At 35.8% G+C, this 19,884-nt stretch overlaps 1 pseudogene across 1 annotated transcript; it reads left to right on the top strand.

The window, feature by feature from the left end:
- The first annotated feature begins 1,482 nt into the window (after nt 1-1,482).
- LOC309647363 (pantothenate kinase 3 pseudogene) lies at nt 1,483-19,592 on the top strand (annotated as a pseudogene). Its single transcript has one exon. The product of its transcript is annotated as a pantothenate kinase 3 pseudogene (transcript).
- Nucleotides 19,593-19,884: the final 292 nt, after the last annotated feature.

Below are 19,884 nucleotides of genomic sequence, written 5' to 3' on the forward strand. Positions count from 1 at the left end.
TTCTACAGAGAGTTTCTATAACAAGATTAACTTAGGAGTAACAAGGTTTTAAATCTTGGTTGGAACCATGAAATTCCTGTAGCACACTAAAAATGTAGTTTCATAGTCAATGGTGTACAACTACATAAATCATGAAGGTTTATGTAAGCAAAATAATATACATGGAATAGATTTTCTATGTCCAAGATAAGTTACTTCTTGTGTTTGGACTGTATGTTCTTATTAAAACTTGTAACCTAATATACTGGTGCATAAAAGCATTTTGAAATGATACACTTTCAGTCATACATTGAATTTATAAATGAAAACTTGTGACTAAAAAAATTCTATTGTACATTCTGTTGATATTCTTCCTGTCATCTTCCTCACCTTGTTCAGGGGGATCAGGATAGCTAACCACCCTTAGTTGATGGGGGTATTCTGAGATGTGATCAATCTTTAAAGTTTAATATCTTACAAATCCTAAGGTGGTTAATTCTATATATAATATTTTACTAATATTCAGATATGTAGCATTTAAACTATTTTTTGTTTAGCAACACATTCTTTGGACTCCAGAAATACTTACTGATGATTTATATATACGTCTGAAACTCGGGTGTGATTTAACAACCCACTTTCCTTGCTGCTTGTCACTGAACTGATACTTTCAGACATTCTTGCCTTCTTGCTTCTCTCAAACAAGTCTGAAATCATTTGTAATATACTTGATACTCTGTCTTTTTTGTAGTGCTTCACATATGCTATAAACATTTTGATACAGTTATAATTCAGCTTTGTTTGATGCTGAGATCATTCAGCAAATTTAATTAAATATAACTTGCATCTATTGACCATCTATTACATGATAAGAACTGAGCTAATCTGCTGAAGTTACAAAGTTGAATAAGGAAGTCATTACTGATAAACATATAATCTTTTAACCAAATTAGATAACTAAATAGTAACTGTGGGGACTTCCCTGGTAACGCAGTGGTTAAGAATCCGCCTGCCAATGCAGGGGACACGGGTTCTATCCCTGGTCCAGGAAGCTCTCAGATGCCGCAGAGCAACTAAGCCCGCGCACCACAACTACTGAGCCTGCGCCCTAGAGCCCATGAGCCACAACTACTGGGCCTGTGTGCTGCAACTACTGAAGCCCACGCACCTAGAGTGTGTGTCCTACAACGAGAAGCCACTGCAACGAGAAGCCCATGCACCACAACGAAGAGTAGTTCCTGCTCATTGCAACCAGAGAAAGCCCACGCGCAGCAACGAAGACCCAACGCAGCCAAAAATAAATAAATTTATATTAAAAAAATAGTAACTGTGGATAATGTACATATTACAAGTGCCAAGTCTAGGCAAAAATATCATATTTAGTTGAGTATGGATGGCTTAGACATGTTTATATGTTGTCATAACAAAAACATCTAAGGAGGCCTTCTACTTACAGCCAGAAACATGGAAGAGACAATCCAAAATTAGACTGACCCCAATAAAAATTGATCAACAGGATTATTTGACTGTAATATAATTTATCAATTGCCCACATGATGTCAAGTTGAAACACGGCAATCAATCAATCAATCAATCAATAACTAGGTTTCTATCTCAAGCCTTCTAGGAAATGCATTCCATTACATCCAACCTAAAACAACACATCTGTGTCACTGAAAAAAAAAGTTAATATATTCATATTTTAAGAGATTTTGGTAACATTATGATAATATGAACAGCAAACTGCTAATTGAATTTCCTAGAGAATATAAAATGATCCGAAGTGAAAGAAATCACATTGTGCTGTAAAATGCAGAGGTAAAATCTGTTTTTCAAAAACAGAATTGCATAAGTAACAGGGTATCATGAAAATAAAAGCAGTACCTAAGGCATAGACAATGTAATATATCAGTATAAAACAGTGTTGTAGGTAATGAAATCTAGACACAGGACTCATGGTATACCACATCACTGAAGATAGGATTAGTGATGGCAACTCCATAAAGATGAAACCTACACTATTGAATTTACATTCAATATGATTCCATTTTCAGTTTTTTGCTTGTTTATTTTGTTATAAATAAGAAGGAAACACATTCAGCTGTAATCTGACATCTCAGACTTCAGCAGTACAGATGTATTAAGTGGTTCTTTGCTTTGTTTTGCTTTTAGCTGTAAAATATTTTACAAATTAAGGGAATGCTTGTTCAATTACATCATTTTATGTATATGAAAATCTATATACATACACATATATGAAAATATTTGTAAGGCACAAACCCAATTTAGTTGTTACTGATGTTATTACTTTCTTACAAAAATGTTGTATTGACCTATATCAAATTTGTGTGAACTCACCCATGTACTACAGCATATAACTTAATACTTCTTGGAGAACATACACCTTTCTCACACACACACATGAAATCTTGAAATTAATTTTTACATTAATTTAATAATTAGAAGACCTAAGTAAAGCAATGAGAACTAGAGAGAACTCGAGTCTGAACTGACAAAGGGTACCTTTTTATATATGGACTAAAGCGGAGAATAACAATGAATGTAGTTAAAAAAGTGAAGATTGTCTACCTCCTAGCATATAACGGCAATTTTGAACTAAAATATATAGTAATTCCATTAGTTACAGCATCAAAGTTATACTGATTTGTGTTTGATGAGAGAAAGAAGGAAAACCTTTCATTTTTTTTCACCTGCTCATTTAACAAATGATATGCTCCCTAGAGAATAATAATGGGATAAAGGATGAGTTTACTTAGTGAAGTATGTTTGAGGAATTACAGTCCTCTCACAGCAGAAAGAATAACTGGAGCAAAGGAATAGAAGCAGAAAACCAAAAGGTATATTTGACTCTCATAATCAGATGTTTAGAAGCTGCGTTCCCAGATGTTGACTTATTAACATTCACATGGTAGCAAAATCTATGACCAGCTCAATCATAAAAATACACAACAACAATAACAGATTCCTGTCCTCAGCAAGCCATTTCAAGAGAATGTTATCTGGTTCAATTACATACCGTTGTAAACAACTTACCTACAGCAAGAGCTGTGATTAAGGTCACACTACAAAATATCATGAAAGCAAAATGCTCCATAAAGATATTCACATCATTCTTGTTAGCATGAGAGGAACAAAATGCCTAGCTTATATACTAACTTTCCAATTTAATCCAGTTACCAAAATTTCCCACAGCCACTCTAATTCAAGAAAGTTGTAGTCCCTTCATGTTATGAGGAATCAAAATGCCCAGTGAGAGGTATGAGACACTGGGTATAGTTAAAGCGCCCATTCTCCTGAGATGTTGTCTCAAGAAGTGATGTCTGGGAATAAATGCAGCGGCCAGATAATGCATGTGTAGCACACTGGTGAAGTTTTCAAAACCATGCAATTTTCTTGTTGAAAAACATTCTTGGACTAATCATTCCTATAGAACTTACTAATTAGATCTTACGATGTTTACATTATGTTAAAACTTTACAATATGAAATAAGAAAATTTATCATGAAATCAAATCACAATATGGATTCACCAACATGACTGTTGTGATGAAATGTTTTATAATTATGAGTATGTTAATTAACCCTCTGGTCCTATCACTACATTAGCAACCAAATTAATAAATACATATTTAATTTAGTGAACCATGTAAACCAAAAGAAACTAGAGATGAAAACTATGCCAAGTTAAATCAAAGGAACAATCCGTAAGTCTTTCAATATACTTGAATTTGACACACAGTCTGCTCATACACCCATAACTTGCCACTCCAAGTTTAATGATTTATTCAGATTTGTTGTATAAATCCATCTTCCTTGTAACAGAGAAGAACAAACCTAAGTCCATATCAAGTCTATTTCTTAGCTCTAATCTTTGTGCTCTGTTTCCTGTGCTTAAGTCATTCTGACTTTGCACCTTTGTAAAAGAACATTACCTATAGCCTCCAATATACATGATAGCCCTCTGCAGTTTGGTATCAGGGTTGCCAAGGAAAACACAAAGCAGTTAAGCACTGGATAGAACAATGCTTTAGTTACACAGAGAAGAGACAGCTTCAAAGGTAGGCGTAGGTCCCCCCCATGACCAGGGGGTCTGTTTTGGTGATTCACCTATGAGAGTACCCCCTTTCATGCCCCAGTGGAAGGAACCCTATCCTTCCCCATGGAAGACAGATTTAACAGTGGGATTGGTCAGGTGCCATAAAACATACATGCTTTAAGCAAAGCCAAAATAGTACTCATTGAGCATGAAACAATAACAGATATTCCCATATGAAGCAATAAGGCTGGCATGGGCTCTGTGGGTGTTCTATCTCTCGGTAAGGAAGTGTTTCAGGCCCAAGTCCCATTCTTAAGAGGCTGAGTGGGAGTCAAGACTATGCATGTGAGACAGGCATTTGGATACGAAGATTATGAGGGATAGTTTTTTTTCCCCTTCAAGGATGTTATGTTCTAGGTTAATTACAATAACACAACTTTAAAAATAAGGTTCAACCTGGTAACAAACCTGAAAGTTATATAAATCGTTACAGTGACTTATAAAATGAAGGGGTCACAGCTGGTAGAACTGCAGAAGAGTCTTCTTGAAGATGATGTTCAACTTGAGCAAGAAAGGAGGAAGGGAGCAAATGAAGATGTGAGGTTAAAACTGGAAACCCTATGAAGGACACTCTCTTCATCAGCGTTTAGTAATGCTGTGAAAAGATACATGCCCTGAGAAAAAAAGTTTTCACTACTGTGTATGACAATTTCAGAGGCAGAATCAAGTTGTCATTTTTATTCTGTATTTTTATACTAATTGTAATAACAAACATTTCCAGCTGAAAATGTTATGTCGTCTGTCAGACTTGCATTCATTTTCTCCTTAATGTCTGATTCCAGAATGGCACTATCAGGTGTCTCTTTTTAAATGCAAATAATGCCACCATCTGAAGGTGAATATGAGGTCAAAAAATTTAAAAACACAACTAAAGTTAATTAAAGGTTAAAAACAAAGCATAGTGCAAAGCAATTATACCTTAATCATCTTTCACATCAACATAAAAATTAGACTGCTTTTCAAGTTCTTCTATTGTGCCTAGATATATATTTTAAGTTTACATGTGCAGAATGATTTCAATAGAGTCACTGCTTCAATCATTTTGGGGTTTTGGCAAGCTATTACATCATATTTCATCAAGGAAATATTTTACTGGAGATTGTTTCCAATCTCATACCCTCCTTCTATGACTCTTCATTATTTTTTTCCAGTTTTATTGAGACATGCTTGACATAGCACTTTATAACTTTAAATTGTACAGCATAATGACCTGACTTACATATATCTCAAGATGATTACCACAGTAAGTTTACATCCATCATCTCACATTGATACAAAAAAAATAAAGATAATTTTTTTCCTTGTCATGAGAACGTTTAGGATTTACTCTTTTTTTTTTTTAAAAAGGACTTTTTTTTAAAAAATAAATTTATTTATTTATTTATATTTGGCTGTGTTGGGTCTTCATTGCTGTGTGTGGGTTTTCTCTAGTTGCAGTCTTCGGGGGCTACTCTTCGCTGTGGTGCAGGAGCTTCTCATTGCGGTGGCTTCTCTTGCTGCAGAGCAAGGGCTCTAGGCACGTGGGCTTCAATAGTTGTGGCACGTGGGCCCAGTAGTTGTGGTTTGCGGGCTCTAGAGCACAGGCTCAGTAGTTGTAGTGCACGGGCTTAACTGCTCCACGCCATGTAGGATCTTCCCGGACCAGGGCTTGAACCCATGTCCCCTGCATTGGCAGGCGGATTCTTAACCACTGTGCCACCAGGGAAGTAACTGGATTTATTCTTAACAACTCTCATATATATCATACAGCAGTGTAACTATACTCATTATGTTGTACTTTACATCACTGCTACTTATTTTATCTTATCATTGGCAGTTTCTACTTTTTGACCACCTTCATCCAATTCCTTCTTTCTCTACCCCTCCTCCTCCACTTTTGGTAATCATAAATCTGACCTCTTCTTTTCTATGAGTTAGTTTGTTTTAGATTCCACATATAAATGAGATTATATAGTATTTGTCTTTCTCTATTTTACTTCACTTAGCATAATGCCCTCAAGGTGCATCCGTATTGTCTTGAATGGCAGGATTTTCTCATTTTTTAACGGCCAAATAATACTGTATATATATATATATATATATATATATATATATATATATATATATATATACCACAATTTCTTTATCCATTTATCTGTCAGTGGACACTTAGGTTGTTTCCATGTCTTTGCTATTGTAAATAATGCTGTTGTGAACACGGGGGTGCAAATGTCTCTTCAACATAGAGTTTTTATTTCTTTAGGATATATTCACAGAAGTGGGACTGTTGGATCATATGGTTGTTCTAGTTTTAATTTTAGAGGGAACCTCCATACAGTTTTCCATAATTGTACCAATTTACCATCCTACCAACAGTGCACAAGGGTTCCCTCTTCTCCACATCCTCACCAGCATGCGTTATCTTCTGTCTTTTTGATGCTAGTCATTCTAACAGGCCTGAGGTAATAGCTCATTGTGATTTTGATCTGCATTTCCCTAATGATAATTGATGTTAAGCATCTTGTCACATACATGTTGGCCATTCATATATCTTCTTTGGAAACTGTCTATTCAGGTCCTTTGCCAATTTTTAAATTCAATTGTTTTCTTGATATTGAGTTGTATGAGTTTATTATATATTTTGGATATTAACCCCTTATCAGATATATTGTTTGCAAATATTTTGTTCCCAAACCATAGTCTGGCTTTTCATTTGGCTGACTCTTTTGCTGTGCAGAAGCTTTTTAGTTTGTATAGTCCCACTTGTTTATTTTTTATTTTCTTGCCTGTGCTTTAGGTATCATATCCAAAAACCACTGCCAAGACCCATGTCAAAGAGCTTTTTTCTATGTTCTCTTCTAGTAGTTTTATTTTGCCTGGTCTTACATTTAGTCTTTATTTTGAGTTAATTTTTTTGAGTGATGTAAGACAGAGGTCTAGTTTCATCTTCTTACCTGTGAATGTCCAATTTTCCCAGTAGCATTTATTGAAGAGACTGTATTTTCTCCACTGATTGTTCTTTGCTCTACTGTCAAATATTAGTTGATCATATATGTATGGGTTTATTTCCTGGGCTCTCGATTCCGTTCCATTGTTCTACTTCTATTTTTATGCCAGTATGATATTGTTTTAATTACTATAGCTTTATAATACAGCTTGAAATTAGAAAGCGTGATGGTCTTCATTATTATTTTACGTTGTTTCAACATACAAGTAAAATTACCATGAATTTTGTAAATGATCTCCCAACCTCTAGGTTATTCTTTATTCTCTTTTAAAGTTTAAAATACTCATTTAAAATAATTCTTGGAATTACGAGTCAATGTTCAAAATGTGAGCAGGCTTATAGTTTTGTACTCTTTGTGAAAAGTATACAACTAAAGAGAAATGATAAAAAAAATAAAAACACTGGAGAGAAGGGGAACTTCATAAAACTCACATATTAAAATGGTAATATTTTTCATCAAAGTTTCACAGGCCTTTTAATACCTTCTTCTTATGAAGAGTAAGACTTATGTAAGACTCTTATGAAGAGTCTTACTCTGTAAAATATACACGTATCATGCATATACATTTCTTCTACGTTTGAAAAGTCTGTATCTGACTATAGAGTTAATTCAATATCTAAATATACATTTCCTGTTTCTTATCATCTCTCTAAATAAAACTGTAAGACTTTAGATTCCCCCCTTTCTTTTTCAAACATGGACCATCACATGATTCAACAATAAGATGAAATCATCATTAGAAATCAGTAAGAGCTTAACTCTACAGTATGAACTTAACACACATATATTTAAGCAAAACTGTTCCAATCTCAAACCATTCCCCTGAGATTTAGTCATATAATCTGGATTTGGAATCTAATAGTCTCTGAAACCACCAAACATTAAAATGTCCTACTGAAAATACTCCTGGTTTCCCAAAAGTATCACGCATTTAAGATATCAGAGCACAGTAGTCTAAAAAGAACATCACCCGCTTCAACATCTAAAAACTGCCACCTAATCCTCATTTATACAAAGGTTAAATGATCACAAATGAATACTTTAGGAAATATTTATCAGGTTCTGCTGATCCTCAGGTCGTCAAGCAGGACTTGCCCCATATTCATAGTTAACTATGAAGCAGTTCCATCTGCTGTTGTTGTCGCACAGTAGTTCAGTCTCAGATGTTTCATGTTATTCATTAACTAATATTTGCCTGAGCTTTTTTATCTCCCAATATTTGCTTAGCTAAGCAACTTCCATACATATCCAGACCAGACCATTTCAAAGTGAAGTAAAACCTTCATCAGCAAAACCCATGATTAATGACTGAACAATGATTCTACTGTTTTTCTAAACTAATTTTATGAAATTCAGAAAGATCAAGATACTTTAGAGAAAAAGCCCAGGATCTAATGTGGTATAAACAATCCACGTAGCTTTTTAAATATAAAGAGTTGTATACTACAAGCATTGTCAAATAGTCTCAATTAGGCCGGTGCTCTGGAAGTCTAATTTGTTTATACATATTAAGAAAACCACATTGTTAAAAAAATATACAGGCTAAGGAAAGTCCATGCTAGGCCATGACCAGATACCCGTTTTTTGGATATTATTTTCCCTATTTTTTTTTTTTGATGTGGACCGTTTTTAAAGTCTTTATTGAATTTGTTACAATATTGCTTGCTTCACGTTTTGATTTTTGGCCGCGAGGCATGTGAGATCTTAGCTCCCCAACCAGGGATGGAACCCTCACCCCCTGCATTGGAAGGCGAAGTCTTAACCACTGGACCACCAGGGAAGTCCCTATTTTCCCTATGTTTTGTTTTTAGCAAAGGACTTCAGTAACAGACCTTGAAATAAACACTTTAAACTTCAACACAAGAGTGAACACTTTAAACTACAATACAAGAATGAACAAAATCCACTGGCCTTCTTGGCCTCAACATTTCCTCTTTCCAGAAGGCTCTTCCATTCACTTTCTACTCATGGCTTGCAGTGATCCAGTATTAAACTCCTGTCCCTTTCAATACCAACTGCTTTTCAGCTAAGACTCTAAGTCTCATTTCAGTCATTTTAAATTAAATTATTTAAAGGAAACTTGATTTAGGTATAACCGTATTAACCTGGGCAAAAAACAGTTACCACATCACTGCCGCTTTCTATTTAAAGACTATCCAATTACTGCTATATCACAAATTGCTTCCAAAAGTGGTATTTTACATTCCTTTTTCCTTTCTAAGAAACTTGAGAAAACTATTCTCTTTTTTATCAAAAACTTCCTCTCTTCCCACTCAGTTCACCCCTCTATAAAACAGTTTTCACTTACTGTGCTGTACTGAAACATCTTTGACTGCTTTGTTCTGTTCTGTTCTTCCTCTTCAAGTTTGCTTCTGTCGTTGACATAATCAGTCACACCCTCCTGCTCCGCCTCCCACTGCTCCACCATCACCTTGTTCTTTTCTCATCTCCTCATGAACTTGAGTACCCCTTAGACACAGAGAAGAAAAAACAGGCTTAAGCAACAGCTTTTCATTGTAGTTAAGTATGATAGAACAACTCACACTTTACTTGTATAAAAACCTGTCAACTCAAAATAACAAGCACAATAATACTTACAAAGAGATAGATTATTTCACTGAAATAACATAGGCATTGCCTTTCTGATCAATATTATTTCGATTAAACTAAGAAGCCTATATAGCTGGGAAAATTAAACATATTTTTTTCTTTCTTGACTTTACTTTTAATTGGAAAAGTACCTCATATGCATTAATTGGGATTTAACTGCATAAGCCAAAATCCTGTAAAAATCAAGTCAGAGTTTTAAAAGCACCTAATAATAAAATATTCATATACAAATATTAAATATATGGCAAGGGAAAACTACTCTCCATTTTCAGACATAACCAGGAAAATTTTACTATAGTGGTTAATACTGAACATTTATTGGTAGGCAGTCTCTCTAAAATTAAGAGTTTATTAATCAGAGATTATACATGTATAATATTATATATGTATAATATTATAACTAATATAAACATCAGTTATAATAAACCCTACATTTCATTATAACTGAAACCAGATGACTCATAGTCATACGTTACAGCGGGAATCTATTTAGGTGTTAATTCTCAATATGTCTGGAACCATTTGGGTTATTAAATGTGTCCTTTAACTCATACATACTCAGTGTTAAGGGTTGAACTGTGTTTTATAATTTGATGTCCTAACCCCCAGTGCCTCAGAATGTGACATTATTTGAAAATAGGATTGTTGCAGATATCATTAGTCAAGATGAGGTCACACTGGAGTAGGGTGGGCACCGAATCCAATTAACTCCAGTGTCCTTGTTAAAAGGGGATATTTGGACATAGGCACAGGGGAAGAACACCATGTGAAGATGAAGGCAGAGATCAGGATAATGCAGCAGAAGCCAAAAAACGCCAAAGACTGCCAGCGAACCACCTAAGAGAAAGGCCTGGAATAGATTCTCCTTCACAGCCCTAAGAAGGAACCAATTCTACTAACACCTTGATCTCACACTTCTAGCCTCTAGAACTGTGAGACGAGAAACATCTGTTGTTTAAGCTGAATGACAGGTCCTTAAGGTTCTCCTCAGCTTGACTAAATTTTAGACAGGTTTCTTCCTGACTACAGGCCCCTGAGCTTCCTTATCTTAGCACATTTATTTTAGGAAACTTGCAATTATGTATTCCTTCCCTACCCCTTCGAGATGTAAATCTTCTCCCTTCTTCTTGTCACTTTCACAAGCCAGGAGTATCTTTCTCAAGTACCTGGGAGCCACCCTTTTGAAGTGTAAGCGCCAAGAATAAAGATAGGTTCTCACATCCCCAGCCTCTTTGGGGGAGTAGGAGCCAGACTTCAGAAAGTGCCAATTGGCAAACACCGATGACCAAATCACATTCACCAACGTACCCTCTACTGTCTTCTAGTACTTTTCCACTAGCTACTCTGGTGTGGAAAACGCTCCTGCTTTTTGTTTCAACAGAGGTGAGTTCAATCCCTCATCCTTACTGTGACAGTCCTGAATAAAGTCTGACTTGCCTGTTTCATTCTGTCTATGAAAGTTTCACTGAAGCAGCCACCCAGTTTGTGGTACAGCGGCTCTCGCAAACTAATACACTAAGTACTGCTATTGAATATCTGGTAAATTAACAAGCCATAGAATAGCAAATGCTAGATTTAGAGTGAACTTGGAATGAGCAGGAATCCTATCTCTAGAATTTTATAGCTAATCCCCTTTAACTATAGTTCACACATATTTAAGAAACAGCTTTGGCAGCTATGAATAGTGTAAAAAGATCATCAACTACAATGTTATATGGAGACAAAAAAGTTATGTAAAGAATTTGGGGCAGAGTTCAGCATCTATTTCTAATCTCAAAAAATGTATGTATATGCATATGCATGTTTATAAATCTTTATACACGTGTGTATATAACTATATATGCATATGCATATATACATTTCAGTCATTATTATTAAATATACATGTTCCAAGCTTTTGTGTAGATTTGGCCATGATTAATATAGTGTAAATTATATGTAAAAGCACTGCTTAATGATAATATGATTTTTAATTTTCTCTATGGGTGGATATTAATATATCCTTGAAACTTCACCTGCATGTAACTCTTCAGAGAATCCCTATCACAGAGAGAATAAAGTCAATGAATACAAATTCCTCCTCAGATACTTTTACAGTATCAAATCTCACTGCTCCTCAGCATTCTCTGATACTATGTAATTATTTGTCATTTTATTTTCCACAACATATTTTTCAGGTCATCCTTCTTTTACTTATGCTGTCCCCTTGCCAGGGAAGCCCTTACCACTTTTCCTCACCTGCTACACTCTTACTCATTTCTTCAGAGTCAACTCAGGCACCATCTCTTCTACCAAGTTCTCCCTGAAAGTAGAGGTTGGAACAATTGTCTTAACTGCTGTGCCCTGGGGTACTCTTTTGTCTTCCTTTACTTTTTTAATCACTTTCCACATTATATTCAAATGATCAGGTTACATACCTATAGCCCCTCAAAGAATTGTAAAATCCTTGATGGTACTGTCTAGCACTGATATTTAATAAATGCTCAATAAATGTCTGTGGAAACAGATCAACTCCTGTTTTTCCTAGGAAATGTATAGGTGAATGAATATTTTTATTCACTTACAATACTATCAATCATTGTTATTAAAGTTATATCCAAATCAATATTACCTACAAGATTTTAATACCCATCACTTGGAAACTTGTAATTTAATGATCAGTAACCAAACTACTGTTCCTATAAGAAGTAACTATTTTCTTCCCCTACAATCTTATAACTTTGTGAGAATACTCAAAACATTTCAGTTTATTTTCCAAAGTTCTGCTTTTCCATTCCTCTCAGGATTGCAGAAACTTTCAAACTGGTTGCAGCTGCCACTATGGGTTTCAGGGTGAAAATAAACCATTCTGTTTGTGGAAGAAAACAGAATGAGGAAAAAAATATAAAATCTTATATAGTATGCCATTCAAATCTTAGATATGTGACATGATGTCATATAGCCATAGTCTGATATACTAATACCAGTTGTCAAAGGCTATGTTGAACCCTGCTCACCCTTCTAACCTCTCACCCTGTGCAGCAGGACCACGGTGTAATGCATTAATTAGCATCATACACTAATTAAATTACTAAGGCTGAGATTTTCTTCTGGAGAAATGTTCCCAAGTAAATTAATGTTGCCAAATATATCCTCTGACTTTCTAACCAAGACACCACTCCCTCACATCAGGATAACTGGAACTGCTGCTTAGTGCTTGTCTTTGCCTTCTCATTTCCACTCCTATAATCCATTCTCCACACAGCAGTCAGTGTGGAATTTTACCACACAAATCAGATTGTTCTTTCCTCTCTTAAAAACCCTCCGGCTGCATTCCATTGCCTTGAAATAAAATCCAAACTTCTTCCCACAGCTAGAAGAGGGTACAGAGAAGACCCCTGCCTCATTCTCCCACCTAACCTCCTACACCTCTGCCCCTCACACACCAAACTGCAGTCTATGAACCTCTTTCTGATACTCATATACACCTAGGTTATTTCCTTTTTGTGGCCTTTGCATTTGTTGTGGTTTCCTCCTTCTAGAAAAACCTGATACTAAATCTCCTCATGACTGTCTCCTCCTCATTATTCAAAATTCTAATCAGGGTGGGTGACTCCCAGTCTATAGCACATCTATGGTCACTTTTTATCCCTTTGACTGTGTTCCCAGTGAATGCAGGCAGTTGGACTTTAGAGATGGATCAAGAGTTCAACTGCAACACTACCCTACTGTGAAAAAAAAGAAAAAGAAAACGGGAATGTTTGTGTTTTAGAGCTTCTACTTCATCCCTTTGTTGGGTACAGTGGGCATTCATAGTAAGGGTAAAATTAGACAATGAATTTCACCGGGTCAATAATAAAAGATAAGAAAATAAAAGGGGAATGTGAGTGTATGTTTTCCACTAAAGGTGAATGATATCTTAAGTTGGTAGTCTTCGGCTACACACAATTACATGTATCAGTATGAATCAGAAACACAGTACAAACAGGCAGCACTAATGACAGTTTCAAGGCCATTAGACATTAGGTAATAAAAACTCCTTCCTCTGTTGATTATCATTTACATATTCTCTTACTACAGCTACATCCTTAAAACTAAATAAAAATAAACAAAGAATAAATATTAAGGGAGAAGGATTGATTCATATAATATATAGTACATATTATATATATAATACATAGTGGTACGTATACACACATATATACACATAGAGAGACATATATGCGTGCATATATATATATATTGCAATCCAACAAGCTGGAGAGGTACATGTTCATTACACTTTTCAATTACAGCAACTAAAGTGGCATATGGGTGACAGTTCAGCAGAGAACAGACAATTGCCTTGCTTTCTAGATCTGTAACTCAGAATATATATTAACTATCTTTAGCTTAATGTCTATAATAAGGAAGATGGACATTCAACAGCAGCTCTGACCAGATGATAATCTAATTGACATAAAGAATGTACAGGAGGAGGCATGCATCAAGGGAAAAATGCCCAACACTCTGAGATGTACAACGATAGACCAAGTGGCCCTCGGATGCACTGGACAAGGAAAAGCAGGTTGATCTCTGATGCAAATATGATAGAGACAACTGAAGCCCTAGTATGTAATGGGATTAAATACATTTACTTAAAAAGGCATTAAAGACATTTACTTTTCCAACTCTGAAATTCTGAGATCCAGAGTTGAAAACCAAAATTGTTTCTAAAGGATGCATCTTCTGGTATAAAAATAAAAGAATCTCTGTAAGGTAAATACTACTCTTTACTAATTAAAACTCTCCAAGATTATCCTTAAGATGTGTGTTTCTCACATATATACATATATGTTTATGTATGTGTATGTATCTGTTTATGTGTGCATGAGTATTTGGTATATTTAAAATTATTCTAAATATTTTATCTTGATAGGACTATTTACTTTTTAAACTATAATGATTTGCAGGTGGCAGCCTTATTTATCTTCTGTGTTATAATACTTACTGTAGGAAATATGAAAGCTTAGTTTAGGTTGAAAGAAAATATCAGGCCATAATTTAATTATCACTTCAATAGATTTTATTGAAGTGGAAACAAAGCATATACTTATATTTGTTTTGTTAAATTGGTAAATCGATATCCTGCGAAATTTAATCCATTTTTTAATTTACAGTTATTCGTATTCCTAAGTGGGTATCTATTTTTCCAGAGGAAATCATTTTTAATATAGCTTGTGGAAAATTTAAGACTTTGTTCATATCCTCTGCTTAATGTGTATACTTCCAACTCTCCATAAAGAGAATAAAACTCTAACGGTTTTATTATCATATGAATTTAAAAATCCAGAAAACATTTGACATAAAGGTAAAAGAGAGAGAAAAATATTGGAAATATGACAGTTGTGTAGCTGTAATAAGCTCTCCTTTCTCAGAAAACAACCTGGGATTTATTATACAAGGTCATGTCTGGAAGAAAAGATTAAAACTTGAAGCACCATTAAAATCTACAATAACTGCTCTCTTCCACTTTTATTTAAAGCCTTCATGATTGACACATTTTATTAGCTAGCTCCATGCCCTTAGCTTTGTCGTAGCAATTGCTAAATTAATTTACAAACTTCAGTCGACTTGTGTTTTTATAGCTGTCTCCCTGAATATCCTTCATAAGCAATACTAGAATTCTCCCCAGACAGAGCACTGCTGTTCAGACTTTAATTCTTCCCTTGTTAAATAGTTGTGTTCTTTTGATTGTACCAAAGGGCTAAAGGGTAAGCTTCCTTTCATATGTGCTATTTTGTCAACAACTGCTTCAGGAAGTTGTCAAATTGCAACGTGAATGGGATGGAACACTTACCTTCTATTGTGACAGAAGCCATTATAATTCACTGTACTCTATAATACTTACGTTATAATGTATTCATTGGCAAATTATTTAGACTCTAGGTAGGACAACAGTGATTCAGAGCAAACTGAAGATAGTTTGGTGTTTTACAAAGAAATGTTTATAAAAGAAATGTGGTTTCTGAATAAATCTAATAATTTTAGAAGAATATTTATCAGGGGAAGTCTGAAAAATTGGGTAGGTACAATAAGATACTTTTACTTTCTTACTAATATCGTTTACTATGGCAAACCAATTTTCTCTTAAAATAATCAAGTTTCTTAAATCATTTATTCTGCTTCAGATGAAACCTGATTTCTTTGAGATCTACGACAGGAGTATTTTTCTGAACAGAGGGAGGTGAATGAAGGAGAGTGGTTCAGATCTGATGAGAGAACTTTAATGTCAAAACAGGTTCTTCTGACAGGGAAGGAAAACTCTCCCCAATATGACCATGTGATTTTCCTTGTTGATTTTCCTTGTTGATTCCAAGGAGGCAAAAATGGACTTCAGTCCTTCATTTAGACACAAAACCACCACAACAGCTGCAACAAATCTGGTCTCATAAAACTATTTACACGATGCCTTTTCCCCCGTTCTAAGTTAGACCACATATTTCTTAGGCTCATGTTTCTCGGGCTCCGGTGGAAGATTTTCTATATAGTCCTGAAAACCAGATTTGCGGTTTGGTATATTCATTTCTTGCTTTTAAGATTTCTTAAAACATAAGTTTAGTGAATACTGAAAAAGCTATTTCACATATACTATTTTCTCAACAAACCTATGTGCAACTCAGTCCTCAAAAATCCTACGTGTAAATAATAGATAAATTGGGCGGCGGCTCGGGGGACCTAGGCCTTTTGTTTGGAGCGGCGGCGGCGGCAGGGCCCCCTCCCGGGGCCCCCTCCATGCTTCCCCTGCTCGCTCGGTCCGGCCGCCCCTCGCGGGGATAGGGGGGCCGCCCCCTGGGCCGGGCCTCGTCTCAGGTGCCCCCGCCCCTCCCGGCCCGAGGGGAGGACCGGAGGCTGCCTCTCGCCCCTCGGGCCGACGCCATGAAGATCAAGGATGCCAAGAAACCCTCTTTCCCATGGTTTGGCATGGACATCGGGGGAACTCTGGTAAAGCGCTCGTATTTTGAACCTATCGATATCACAGCAGAGGAAGAACAAGAAGTTGAGAGCTTAAAAAGTATCTGGAAATATTTGACTTCTAATGTAGCCTGTGGATCCACTGGTATTCGGGATGCACGCCTTGAACTTAAAGATTTAACACTTTTTGGCCGGAGAGGGAACCTGCACTTTATCAGATTTCCAACCCAGGATCTGCCTGCTTTTGTCCAAAGGGGAAGAGAGAAAAACTTCTCAACACTACCCACGGTGCTACGTGCTACAGGAGGTGGTGGTGACAAGTTTGAAAACGGTTTTCGCACAGTTGGAAACCTCCACCTGCACAAACTGGATGAAGCTGACTGCCTTGTAAAGGGCTTGCTGTACATAGATTCTGTCAGTTTCAATGGACAAGCAGAGTGCTATTATTTTGCTAATGCCTCAGAACCTGAGAGATGCCAAAAGATGCCTTTCAACCTGGCTGATCCCTATCCACTGCTGGTAGTAAACATTGGTTCCGGGGTCAGTATTTTAGCAGTCTATTCCAAAGACAACTATAAACGAGCAACTGGGACAAGCCTTGGAGGGGGTACCTTTCTGGGTTTATGTAGTTTATTGACTGGCTGTGAAAGTTTTGAAGAGGCTCTTGAAATGGCATCCAAAGGTGAGAGCACCCAAGCTGACAAGCTGGTCCGTGATATTTACGGAGGAGATTTTGAAAGATTTGGTCTGTCTGGTTGGGCTGTAGCATCTAGTTTTGGGAATATGACTTATAAGAAGAAGCGAGAATCTGTTGGTAAAGAAGATCTAGCAAGAGCTACGTTAGTTACTATCACCAACAACATTGGTTCTGTGGCACGAATGTGTGCTGTTAATGAGAAAATAAACAGAGTTGTCTTTGTTGGAAACTTTACGTGTCAATTCTCTCTCGATGAAACTTTTGGCATATGTCCTGGATTACTGGTCAAAAGGTCAACTGAAAGCACTGTTTCTAGACCATGAGGGATGTTCTGGAGCAGTTGGTGCACTTCTTGGGCTGCCAAATTTCAGCTAAAGCGTCGGGTTTCTCTCTGTTAATAAATATCATTCGAGAGGAACTGAAAACCAGAGGTGTAATTACTGCATTATTTGTCACTGGGAACCAAAGGATAAAAGAGTAGCACTATTCCTCTTGATTTTTAAGTGTCAGAATGGTAAGCTGCTATATGTTGCCATATTAAAAAGAGAGCTCCAGTAATGTAAAGTATTTCTAAGTGAAATGCTTTCCCTTCTGTATATAGCCAGTGTTAAATCCTTAAATGCAATACAGCCTCTGATGATTGAGCTTCCTCTGAAAAAGATCTTCTATTTATTTTATGTAGCCAACACTGCAGTACTGTATGTTCAAACATGAATCTTAAAGTCTCAGAAATGTTTAGCTCATGAAAATAACAGATTCTGAATATTTGTTACAAGTCTTCTATGTGTGTTTTGGTTACTAGTAAGTGGACAGTAACACACCCTGTATCGAAACTTACTGAAATGGCAATCAAAGATGATCATTTTTATGTGATTTTAGAAATGTTAAAGCAATATTAATTATTCATTACTGTTGTTTTCCAAACATATCTTCTCCCAAAAAGCATGTTTATGTGATCTTTCCTCAGAAGTATAACCTTTTCCAATGCCATAATTTAATTGAAATGCTATTGTTAAACATTAGCCTGAATTTTAAAACGAATCCTAGAAAATGCACATAATTGGTGATACTGCATTTTTTGTATTTTGAGTTTATCAGACAGTACATTTTTAAATGTTTTTTAATGGGAGGCTTACTTATTTGAAAGTCCATTCAGTAAGGTCCCAGGACTATTTGAATGGAGTATGGTTTATGTGTATTGGTAGGGTTCTGTGCTCTTCTTTCTATACCACATTTATCTTAGGCCCAAAGTTAGCCATTTCTGTTTAATTAGGTCTGAACCATCAAAGCTAAAGACTGTCTTCTACTGTGAACAGCAACAAAATCATTTATGCTAAATGGATGTTATGGAAATTTAAAAGACAAGTTGTTTGAAACTGGGGGAATCTGAGGCAGTATTGCAGAATTATAAAGGGATCAATGTTTTGTACATTCTGGTAATAAAAGCATTATAGTTCCAAAAAATAATAATAATAATAAATAAATAAATTGAAGCTCATAGATATTAAGCCACATAGCAAGGTAATATACTGTATAAGTAGCAAAACCAGAATCAACACCGAACCTGGTTAATTCAAGACTTCACATTTTACTCAAAATACCATAAACTTTCTGTTAAGCTTCTGTATAAGATAAGAGTCACCACACAGAAGCATGATATGATTTTCACCTTTATTAATTTAGGTCTTTTTAGTTTTTGTATGACTTCTTATGCTATCAGCTAGGCCAGCTAACCATGATTCAATCGATGAACTTTAGGCAATGAATTAGAAAAAAAACTCCTAGTTTGATGCTTATATTGGAAATTCATTATATAAGAAAATCCAACACAACAGAACATTGTATTCACCAAGATATGCAGCTCCATTCTCAGAGTGCCTACTTTAGTACTTTTAAATAGTCAAGTACCTTGGGGAAAAAAGAAAACTATGTAAGAACTGCATATATATCCTCTATGTTCTATAGTAAGAGATATATAAAACTTAACTATACAAAGATTCTGTAATTTGAAATCTAGGTGTAGATATAAAAATAGAAATAACTACATTATTAATTGCAATAAAAACCACAAATGATGCCTAAATCCTACAGAAATTTAGAAGGTAGAGGATTCCCTTCTATCTGAATTTATCTGAGAAGGTACTGAAAATGTATCTTAGAAACAATACATTATTTTTAGCAAAAATAAGCAGGATTGTGGAGATAGGAAGGCCTTTTACTCATTCAATAAAATCCAAATTTCTGGATAATAGAATTCTATATTAAAAATATTTTTTAGGGGGCCTCAGGAAGATGGCGGAAGAGTAAGACGCGGAGATCACCTTCCTTCCCACAGATACAGTAGAAATACATCTACACGTGGAACTGCTCCTACAGAACACCCACTGAACGCTGGCAGAAAACGTCAGACCTCCCAAAAGGCAAGAAACTCCCCACGTACTTGGGTAGGGCAAAAGAAAAAAGAAATAACAGAGACAAAAGGATAGGGACGGCACCTGCACCAGTGGGAGGGAGCCGTGAAGGAGGAAAGATTTCCACGCACTAGGAAGCCCCTTCGCGGGC

This window comes from Balaenoptera physalus (genome assembly GCF_965194825.1).
Source record: "Balaenoptera physalus genome assembly, chromosome: 18".
Taxonomy (NCBI): Eukaryota; Metazoa; Chordata; class Mammalia; order Artiodactyla; family Balaenopteridae; genus Balaenoptera; species Balaenoptera physalus.